Source organism: Cupressus sempervirens, chromosome 2 (genome assembly GCF_028749045.1).
Source record: "Cupressus sempervirens isolate cs-2001-9-10 chromosome 2, ASM2874904v1, whole genome shotgun sequence".
Classification (NCBI taxonomy): domain Eukaryota; kingdom Viridiplantae; phylum Streptophyta; class Pinopsida; order Cupressales; family Cupressaceae; genus Cupressus; species Cupressus sempervirens.
Genome location: NC_143119.1, coordinates 221,469,391 through 221,481,671, shown reverse-complemented (window position 1 = coordinate 221,481,671; position 12,281 = coordinate 221,469,391). Strand labels below are relative to the sequence as shown.

Here is a 12,281-nt window from a genome sequence, read left to right as displayed (position 1 = left end):
AATGCTCGGGGCATCTTGTTCCCATCTTATGTCCTCATCACTAGGTGCATTTCATCACTTGGGGCATCTTCTTCCCCCCTATCTAGCATCTTTGTGATCTATCTCATCTTTTGATCTACTGATCAACCTTATAAAATTTTTGGTCAAAGTTTGATGGATAGGTATTGGGATAGTCTAAACCCTAACTCATAAGGATCAAGCCTCATTCTGGGGATGATTCTATGACTCATGATTGGATCTTGTTATCTTTTATGGTTAGGTATCTAGGTCTTCTATTTGGATCCCTTAATATTAGGCTCCATTCTGGAGATAATCTTAAAAAACTTATTCAACTTACGTATCTAGGTGTTCTATCTAGATCCCTTAAGATTAGTCTTCATTCTAGAGATAATCTTTAAAATCTTATTCAACTTAGGTATCTAGGTGTTCTATCTAGATCCCTTAAGATTAAGCTCTATTTTGGCGATAATCTTTAAAATCTTATCATTTGGTCTCTATGTCATTAATTTCAGAACTGGTCTTATCATCTCTAGGTATCTAGGTGTTCTATCTAGATTCCTTAAGATTAAGTTTTGTTTTGGAGATAATCTTTAAAAGCTTATTAATTGGTTTCTGCATCATCAAATTTTAGAATCAATCTCATTTCTTGACCTATGCATCATGTTTTCTAATTTTCTTTGAATTCAACGTGTTGCTCACACATTCATTCAAAGAGGGGAAAAATGTAATACCCCAAAATTGGCTCAATGCCATGACAACCAATTCTAGTCTATTTTTGTCAACCCTAAAGTCCTATTTTAATAGGCAATTCTTATTTTGATTTTTGCTACTTGACTTAATTGTCAAATGTCAGAAACCCTAATCTACATTAATCATATTACTCATTTAATTCCTAAAGTATTGACTTAGATTAGTTGCGTTAAACCTCTTGATTAGATTTAATTTAATAATATGGTTACTTTAATTAATTGAATGTGATTATTCAATTAATTGAAATATGCATTTAATGAGGTCATATCTCATCTTATTAAATTAAATAATATCTTCAAAATATTCTCTTCAATTCCAAAATGGAAACTTTGAGTGAACTATCTCTTGAATTGGAATTGATTTAGATAACTTGTTCTCACACTCATGAAAAGCTCAGTTAACTACTTATCACACCCAAATCTAAAATAGTTAGCTTCACCTGCATAAAAAAGTTTCCATTTCAACTGGATCTTCTCTTTGAACTTAACCATCCATCCCAATTAATCTTGACTGTTGATGGATTTTGAGACTTCTATATAAGAAGCTTCTAATCCCTCATTATAGAGGTTTGAATTTGAATTGTATTGAATTGTTGTCAAAGTAATTGCTCATTTAAGTTCTAGCTTTCATACTTGTCTTAGCAATTGATATCATTTTAGAGTAAAGATGCATACATTTAGCTTAATATCTTTTTTTTCTTAGATTAATGCTTGCACTTCATCTAGATGAGTTGCATAATCATACTTTGCATAAAATATTTCATTCTAGAAAGGTATGTTTGCTTCCTTCTCAATCTAAGAGCACATAGGCAAAATCCTTCTAGTTAGAAGGCAATAGGTCACATTGTTGGGCTTCTTGGATAGCTGATTCCATGTTTATTCCAAGATGACTCTGCATCTAATGACCAGGTTCAATGGCCCACAATCTACACATGCAATTAACATAGCTGATTACCTCAGATTTTGACCAGAAATACACTAGGTAGCTTGTGACCCAAAATGACCCTTCTCCAACACCCTTTATGGCCCAAAATTCACATTGATGGGAACTAAAGCTCAATTTAGAAAATAAAAGATTTTTTGAATCTAAAATTTGAACCTAGGTTTTCTTAAGAAAATCTCTAAAGGAAGGAGCACATAATTAGATTATTACAAAGAAGCCCACACTAGCTAAACATAAGGCCCAACATACCATACCAGCAAACAGTTCAAAGAACTAATTGAATAACCTTATTTTACAACATGTAAAGCTGGCCTATTCAATACTAGATGCTACAATATCTCACCACATATATTGTACACTTATGACACCTAATCATACTATGCATGCCTAAATGCACAAGCCACCTATTGCTTCCAGATGCCAAAAAGAGTCGAGTGGAAAATTTTATTTATAAGTTCTTTATCTATCTCAATAGTTTTATTGAGACCCTCCCATGCCACTATATCAAAGCTTTCTATTGAAATTATAATATTATTATCAATTCCTTGTTACCTAGCAAATCAATAGCTCAGTTTTTTTCATAATGGTAGTGCACAAACTCCACTTCAAAATATTTTTTCATCCACCCCAAAGCTTCTCTACTATACAATCTCATATGTCAATTAAGACTATTAACCTTTTCTTAATACCTTTACCAGTGCTTGAGTCACCTTCAATTAGTAATTCTTTGCAACCCTTATTAGGCATCAAGATTAATCTTTAGTGGGAGCTTCCCATTTATCTTTGTTATTGATTTTAATACCAAGATTACAAATTTTTCTTGGAGAAAAATATACTTCTAATAATGAAGCAAACAACTAGAACATGCTGCTCCTAGATGGCCCTTAAGAGTACCATCAATGTTCAATTCAATAGATGACTATGTTGGAATGAAAATTTTGTAAATTCTTTTCAGCTAAATAAGAGTCAATTAAGAATAAGGGTCAATGGGAACCAATCTATTGCTTTTACTTAAAGGTTGGTACTAAACTAACAAGTAATCATGCTTCATGCTCTAGTCAAAAGCTATGTTCCATAAGGATGCTTCACCATCCCTTGATCTTTATTCTTCCCATTCCCATGTTATTTTCCTAATGAAATATGGATCTAGGGTTTCAACAAATGCTCTTTTAACATTTTCATATTTGTTTCCCCTCTCACCTCACCTCCATCTTTCCCACTTGTTGCTTGATCTCTCTATATAAAAACAAAAAAGAAAATGAAGGGAGGGGGAAAGTGTTGGACTTAATGACATAGCTTTTTGCCAATTTAGTGAAATGAGAACAATACTACAATATTGGCACTATGTACCTAAAAGTTTGAACTAATGATCTTAGATACTTGGTCATTATTTTGCCATGAAAATTTATTTTAAGGATGAAGCTTTCCTCATAGAACATATACGAAACCTAAAAGTGATAAATATAATATTACTGTTTTGCCAAAATATCTTTTGAATCTATGATTCTACATAAGTATAGTTGACTTATGTTCTCACTCCTCACATTTCTGTGTCTAGTTGTAGGAATTGAAAGAGTAGTGTGATGCAAAAAGGTAGATAGTAGTTTGTTTATTCTTTATTCCCCCGCTTTTTATGTTAAGTGGTACTATTAGATAAATATATTCTTATGAGTATATTATCAATTTTGGACAAGCATACAAGCATATGTGAGAAGATAGAGAAAAATAAAAATCTAAGACTAGTAAAGGGGAAGTATTTACCTCTGCATATTTGTAGTCAACTAAAGAGGATTATGAGAATGAGGTGATACTCCTTGTTTTCTAGTTGAAGTCTTTGAAGCAAGGGAAATCTTGCAGTCTTTTAACTCAAGCTACTCGTCACTATACCACTTAGGTTTATAACTACAATGCTTGCACTCTTCCCTCACTCTATCTTTTTAAGTTTCAAGAAATCAATCTGTGGTACCTTTCTCACCAATTCTTTCCTTTTCTTGATGGAACAATTGTATTTATATAAAAAGTGGATTGCTACTCCTGAGGCACTTGAACCTCATGTAAAGAATATTGTTGAGGAGCAACATATTGAATATCAACTTAATGAGCTAGAGGAAGATGATGGAGAATTGAGTTTTGAATTCTATCTAGAATATGATGAATCTACCACTAGTTCTAATAATTCCATGGAGGTACACTACATTTCTATCTTTTTTAACATAGAAATTGTTCTCCAATAAATTCTTTCTTTATTCCTATCTAAACATGTTTATTTTGTGAAAGTCAGCCATGAGATTATTGTTGTGTGGATTTTAAGATGTTATCATATTTCTACTAAAGATAAAGTGAGATTTACACTCATCATAGCTTTGTAGAATATTCTTAAAAGACAATTATAGTTTAATAGTTTTCTATTCAAAATGCTTTCAAAAGAAAGCACTAGCTTATTTAGTTGGAATATTTGGATTCTATGTTGGCAAATCTTTGACTTAATGGATTTGCATTAATCTATTTTCAATTGCGTGCTTGATATCAAGGTCTTTTTTTGTTAATTGTCTTAATGTCAAATATAATTATCCAAAGAATGCTTTTGATTGTATGTTGGTTATCATATACTAGATTAAATTTTGATGTAACTTTATATAGCAATCATATTTTGTAGTTAGATAGATTTGAGTCATGTTCATCTTTGCAAGTTGAACCTGCCCAATCAGAGGTATTTAAGCACTCCCTTACTTGAAAGGAGGATAGTGTAACATATAAATGAAGACAACAAAAGATTTAGCTTAAGATTAATTTTTTGTTTAATTGATAATTAAAATTTGTTTGGCTAGTATTTTATAGGCAAGTTCTTCATTTGGTAATTGCTATTGAAACTATGATTATAATGAATTCCAAGCATGGACATGGTCATTTTAGTATTTTCCAATTTTCTTCACAAACTAAAAATTTTATTGGCATAAATTTATAGAATTATGTAAGGATGCTACATTATAGATTCACACTATAGACAAAATTTTGTTTTTAGTTCAATGCTTGGGAGTCTAGTCATCAACTAAAATTTTAGACATGGAGTCACATTTGTATTAATCTATCTCATCCATCTTGGGAAGAGAAGAATGGCTGAATAGTAAAGGATATTTATGCAGAGTTTTTAGTACAACGATATAGAGATCTTACTATTTTCCAATTTGCTTCATGAACTTCAAATTTGATTGACTTAAATTTATAAAATTATGTGAGGATGCTACATTATAGATTGACCTTGTAGACAAAATTGTCTTTAGATCCATGTTTGGGAGTCTAGTCTTCAAGGAAAAGCTTAGACATGGAGTCACATTTTTAACAATCTATCTGAACCAACTTGGAAAGTGAAGAATGAAAAAATACTAAGGATATTTATGTAGAATTTCATAGAACAGTGAAAAAGAGATCTTTCTTATAACTATTATTATTAGCAAATGCCAAGTAGAATGCATAGTTCTAGAAACATTTTATTTTAGATTTACTCATAGTTAAATGCTACAGGTCATCTTACAGAGAAAAGAAAATGGACATCCATAGTCAACACACACAACAAGGCATATGCTATATTTTAATGAAATTTTGTTATCTCTTTTCTATATAAATGTTATGCCTATTTGTTTTTAGTAAACTTTAAAGTAGTTGTTCTAGTGCTAAAGTTCTTGTGGGATAAAATGCATAATTTTCATATAGTGGTGTTCAGTTTAGGATACATTTCTTCTTCAACCTATGTACTATACTATACTTTGAAAACTGACTATCATGAATATGAAATTCCTTTGTTACTTTGATTATATAATATATCATTATTCACAATTGAAAAAATTTCTATCAACTTTGGCAATATCAAGAGTGCATAACGAGGTATGTTACACTTCAATAGTTCTACTTTTACTTACATTCTTGGATGCTTTCATTTCAAAGAATACATGTCCATGTTATATGTTTATGTTCTTCTTTCTCTTATATTCATACATGCTTCAATACATTGTTTTCCATAAATTGAAAATTCATGATATTCTCTTAGAATTTAGTAGTTTGAAAGTCCACCAATTAGAGTAGTAGTAGCAAGCTATTTTCGGAAAATTTTAGTTCAATTCCAATTACCCATGAGGATCTTAATTTTTTCTTTATTATCTAGACTATTATTATTAAATCCTTGTTATATTTTGTTTGTTAGAGTAAGCATCAAATTTAAGATGATTGAATTTTTCAAATGATCCGTAACATGAATATTTTTGTGTGCACAAGAAAGACTTAAAGAGGTTGAGTATAGGCTTAGTACTACTAGGTGTCCAATGTTTGGCATTAAATTAGCACCCTTGGTACCATCCATGCATAGGAAGTGTAACAATCTTGACAAGATACAAGATACAAGAACATTAACAAAGAGAAATTTTCACACTCACTAATACATTTGGTACCAAATTGCAACGTCACTACCGTTGCAATTTGGTACCAAATGTATTAGTGACTTATGCTCTGCCAATTCTAGTTGGTGGTGGAAGTGGGAATACAATTGGTAGAGGAAGCAAATTTGCAATGGGATTAGGGACAGAAGGTGGAACTAAGATTATTGGCTCTTTGTGGCATACATCTCCATTATCAGAATCCAATAATCAATATACATGATCATAAAAGAATGAGTTGAATCTTGTTGAAACAACTAAAAACCTTTGTACTACTCACATATTGAGTCAAAATGGCATATCAATAGGTCAGCAACTTCTGGAAGAACCAAATATAGGCATTTGAGAAAACACATTGCCTATGCTAGCTTTAGTTGAAAGGCTACCTATGGTAACGTTTGACATTCTAGATGCTTTTGATTCTAAGAAAATCAAATGACATGTTTTTTTAGGTCTATTGACAGGCAAGTTGTGGTCTAATCAGTCAAGTATACCTCATAGTGGCCCACTGACATCTAAGCATATAGATTCTTCATTCAAATTTGGCCCTATCCTTTGTTCCTCAATATCTTGTAATGGTGGTCCATCAAAATTCTCTCCCAATGTCTCACCTACTAATCTATCTCCACCTCACAAAACCACACTATATGAGCTTCCCGAGCCACCTATTGATTTAGTGAAGCCCTTGAAGTCTTCTAACATATCTAATGTAACTCATTCAACACCTTTTTTGGTAAGAAGAGTCAAGAGAATTCAATCATACAAAATACTAGATCAACAATCCCAAAGCTTGCATTTGCATTGCCTCCACCTCCTCCTATTCTTGCAACTTGTAGTCTATCTATACCGCCTAATGGTCCAAAGGGTCAATTTTTGTAGCTGCCAAAGATTATAGAAGTCTCAAAAACTAAGAAAATCCTTGAGGAATCTCCTTCACCACCTTTGATGGCCATCCCCTTTCCTAGCACTAGAGCAAAATAATCTAGTGCAGATATTTCTGGCACATCTAGAGAATCATCAGAAGTGATTATGCTTTACAAAAATATGTATTTGTTTTTTCTTTTCCTAGAAAGTTTCCTATTAAATCATATAAATCATAGTGTGTGACCATGCCTTTATAATATTTTAGATCTTAGAGTATTATGTTGTTGACATTAAGTCAAGTTTTTTATTAGTGACAACACTTATTCAGATTCTGTATGGTTACCAAGCTCATTGAACAGTCTATAGTGTTTTCCATGCAATTCAATAGCCACCAAACTTCATAGTTCTTACCAAGAATTCAAGTGGTTACCAAATAAATTTAGGTAGTATAGTTCCTACTAAGAAATTTAGTGGTTACCAAGCTTTGTAGTTTCTATTGAGCCATCAGTTCATGTGAAACAAAGTTAGCGTTAATCGAGTGATGAGATGATTAGTGTTTACTAAGTTTAGGTATAGTAAATGTGGAATTTAGTTTATACCAATTTACATAGTATCTACTGAGTTGCCAGTGTAGACCAAGTTCAAGACTACTCTAAGATGTTTAGTATGGATCGAGCTTCCACTTCTATCAAATGCATGATGATGCTGAGTAATGATAGTGGACACCATGTATCAAAACTTCACCAAGTTAGTATTTAGAACTTGAGTATCTTCATTTGAGCTGACTTTATAATATTGGTGTTAACTTGTATATTGGACGGCTTTGTAATTATGTGAATTAGATTGATATATATGTAATATATTGTATCATATCCAAGTGTTTAATGTAATAATGTGAGATAATGTGAATGAAATGCAAGAATGTAAAAGTGAATCAGTAGTAGAGGAAAGTGTATTGTAAGGCCATATCAGGAGCAACTGAGTTATATCTATCACATATAGGTGATCAGTACTTCAAAGAATCTCTATCAACAAATTAGTTGTAAGTTAGAGATCTATTATTTCATCCTAACAGGTGGATCAGCTCCAAAATCCTCTAACAAGGTAGACTTAATAGTCTTTTGTCAAATCTCTTTATTGAGTGCATACTTCATTAAATGTTTGTAAATCTTCTAACAAGGTGGACTTAGTAGTTCTAATTGCTCCTAACAGGGTAGATCATCAGAAGTGATCATTCTAAGCCTTAATAGGCCAACTTTATGCTGCAGTATTGAAGTTTTGTGGGTATCATCCCCACCCCATTTTTACTTTCTATTTGGAAGGTTTTTGGGTCATCAAATCATTATGTTCATGTGTCATGAATGTTTATGTTTTTAGTTTCTTATGCATGCAGTTAGATCTAAGTTAATGAATTAAATGGCTATTGGGTTATTGCAATTAAGGTCTGAATTTGTTAAAAGTTTTAAGGTTATTGATTCACCCATCCCCTCTCAGTCAACTAGCCTAGTCTTGAATATTTCCAACAATTGGTATTAGAGCCTTTGTGGTTCTCAGGATAAAGCTTGACAGCTTGAGTAAAGATCAAGGACAATGGAAATTTTTAGACTTGATAAAGCAATTGATAATGAAAAGCTAGATCTAGAAATGGCCATTGCACAACTCAAGAAAGCTAAGGAGAAACTTGCAAATTAAATGAATGATCATCAGTACATTGAAGAAAATATTGAGGATTTTTCCCTTCAAGTAGTTTAGATGAAGCAAGTGATATAATCAAAGAACTCCTAGAAAAGAATGGTTCCTTACAAGAAGAAGTAAGAAAATTGAAAAGAATACAATAAATTTAGTCAATAAGATTGTGTAAAATCTCAAAACAAAGAAATAAGGAAAAAGAAGACTTGGATGCAAGGAACAATGAAATTCAAAATCAATCCCTTTAGCAAGAAAATCTTATTGATTAGCTCTCTAATGTAAATGAAGAAATCATGAGTCTAAGATCTGAAAATGAAAGCTCAAGGAATTACTTAAACACTGAAAGGAAAATCAATGAAAGGATGAAAATTGATCTAAACTCTAAAAATCAACTCAATGAAAGAATAATGAAATCCCAAGCAGACATGGATCAATTGAATTAGTAAAGTGAGTATAATCTTTATAGACAAAAGGGTGAGCTAGGACTTGGATACAAAGAAGAAGGTGAAACCTCCAAACAAGGTGTTCAAAGGAATCAAAGACCTACTTGCAATAATTGTGGTAAGATAGGTCATACATCAAATAAATGTTGGAGTAATGGAAAAGAAAAATTCAATGGTAAATTTTACAATTGCAATCAACATGGTCACAAGGTTAATGAATGCAAAGAGAAACCAAAATTTGAAGGAAAATGTCACAAATGCAAGAAACAAGGTCACAAGACATCAAACTATAGAACAAAATCATTCAATCCAGTAGAGCAAGTTGTAAAAGCATTATTTGGTTAAGACTATAACACTTGGTGTAGATGTCATTACTATGGAGAGTATGGACACATTGGCATGAATTATGTTAAACATCACACAAGGAAGAGAGATACCACCATAAGATGTTACATTTGTACAAAACTTGGTCATCTAGCCAAAAATTGCATGAATATAGGTAGAATTGAAGATGAAAAGAAGGAAAAAGTAGAGAACATCATAAAGCAAATGAGGTAGCAATGGATTGCTAAGTCCACTAAAGAAGCTAGTCCAAGCAATAATGGTCATGTCACTCAAAAAAGTGGGTGACTCCACCATTTCCAACTAAGTTTTTAAGTATGAATTGGAACTGCATTATCATGGTCACATCTAAAATAGTTCCAAAATTGGAAAGGAAACAAAGATCCAAATCAGTATTTGAGATACAAGGGGATCACAAAAAGATCAATATTAGTAATCACTAAATAAGGTTAGGTCATGGACTCTACAAACCAAGGTTCGGAGTAACTAGTCACACATGTTTGGTTACTGAGTTATGAAGTATTCATCGAGCAATCTAGGTAGTTAGTAGATGATATCCTATTACACATAATGATGTCATCACAACTACTTTTGGACCAAGTATTAATGGAAAAATGTTATCAAAAGGGGAATAAATTGAAATCATTCTTCATGAAAATCTTAAAGTCTTCAAGCAAATTACAGAGTGAGATTTCAAGCACAATTTGCAGCAAAAATTTCTTGAAGTTTTCTGTATCCCACCAAGTAACCATGGTAGCATCAAGTAACAACAACAAGGCAAAGGAAGGCTTAGGAATGTTGGTCTAAGGAGTCAAATGGAAACTACCAAATTTCAAACTTGTAACTAGCAATTACGAAAACCCTCGATCCAAATGGAGTGCAATCACAAATCTCTCCTAAGGTACTTCTCTTTAATGATATTTGAACTCATTTTAATCATGAAATTCAAGAAATTAGAACCATAGAGATGGATGATGGCCTAGGTGAATTATTTGGAAATGGTGTTTTTAAACCCAAGCATAAGCACTTGGAAGATAAAGGTTTAACCCACATTCCCCACCTACCCTAGAGTTTCCAAATCAAATGGATTAGATAAATCCTAAGATGAGTTCATAGTGGTTAGTTATGGCTTGAACAACCAATTTTGATTACTAAGAAGATGATTCATCATATCACCAACCTTCTCATGCTCTCCAAAGCCAAAGCTACTAAAACCCTAGGTTGAGTGGAGTTAGAAAAGTAAACCTTAGCCAAGTGGGATGGCAAAGGCATGAAGATTAGTAGTGTAACTGATGCATAACTAAAATTTGGCATACATGTGATAGCACACAATTTTCTTAGTTCAAGTCATCTCAATAGTGTGTCATGTGAAGCAGTAGACTTGGCATTCAAAGTCATGAAAAATAATATGTCATGTGATATTGTAGACTTATTATTGAAATAGTTCAACAAAAACATGGAAAGTATAAGGACATCCAAGAAAAATCCTTGTAAATTTAGTTCTTTGTTGACATGTCTGTTTTTCTATGTTCAAATTTTTTTCCCTTCAAAAGGTACAATCATATGCAGAAAGGATGTGCTAGTTTTGTATCAAATTAATGAGTACATTGTAGAAATGGGTGAGAATTTTGACAGCATAATGGATAACTACTTTGATGTTTTCAAAGAGAAAATGAATAATAGATTCAAGATTCTCATGAAATTGGTTGAATATTACAAATATGATGTTTGTTTCATGGTAGACAATGACAAAGTTTACATTTAGGCAGTGATTCCAAGAATTGTATGGGTAAAACCTCTTCCATGTGAAGTGAAAATTGATGAAGCAAAAGACATAATTGAAGCCTTATTAAATGAACCTATTGATTTGAAGGCACTACACTTTGGAACCTATGATGATGCCAAGGCAAGAATAGAACTTGAAATCAAGCTTCCACAAGTGGTTAACAAAGGCAAGAGGAGAATAGAAAAACTCAAAACTAGCACAACTCTTTTGTTGACCAAAGGTAAAGAAGAAGAAGAAGATGATGATATAGAGGATGAAGATGAATCAGAGAAGGAAGAAGAGCTAGTGAAGAAGAAAGGCAATGTGATCATCACCAAGCCATCAAAACCATCCACTATAGTGTTTACCATAAGATCCAGGAAGAAAGGTAGGGAAGTTTTGTTTAGCAAGCCTCTTCTCACCTTTTAGGAAAGATTGAAACAAATGGAAGAAGGTGTAGGCATAACCAACTTCAAATCATTGAAGTGTGAGACCAGGACAAAGGCTTAGAAGAAGTAGATTGAGGAATTGGTGCTAACCAAGATGGGTAAATGGAAGTATTCACCTAATTAGATAGCTTCTCATATTTGTAAAGATCTATTAGATAGATTGAAGCCAAGATGGGACTTAGCCATGCAGACAACAAGAGATATCTATGAACAAAACCTAAGGCAACTATTACCAAGTGTTACAAATGCTGAGGTAAGTGAGTCTATGAAGAAATATGAAGATGGGATGACTCCTAGATTCAATACTTGTTTAATTTTTCAAAGGATATAGAACATGTAGTCAAGAATGCTACAGGCATGTGGAAGAATATCTATCACTTGCAAAAACTGAGTGGCTCTTAATTAGAAGTCAAGGATGATGACCGTGATGATGAGGAAGAAGAAACAAATTTTGAAACAATTCAATTTGATAGTGAAGGAGTTGAAGAAGATAAAGATGAAGAAGCTATTAAGGAAGTCAAAGAAGATAATGAGGAGACTGATCCTATGAATATAGCTACAATAGTCATTGCCTCACTTCCTCATTCTCCAAGAAAATCAATAGCTACAT

At 32.5% G+C, this 12,281-nt stretch overlaps 1 pseudogene; it reads left to right on the top strand.

The window, feature by feature from the left end:
* The window catches only part of LOC149571847 (uncharacterized protein At2g33490-like), a 90,766-nt pseudogene that overhangs the window by 26,699 nt on the left and 51,786 nt on the right, over nucleotides 1-12,281 (top strand).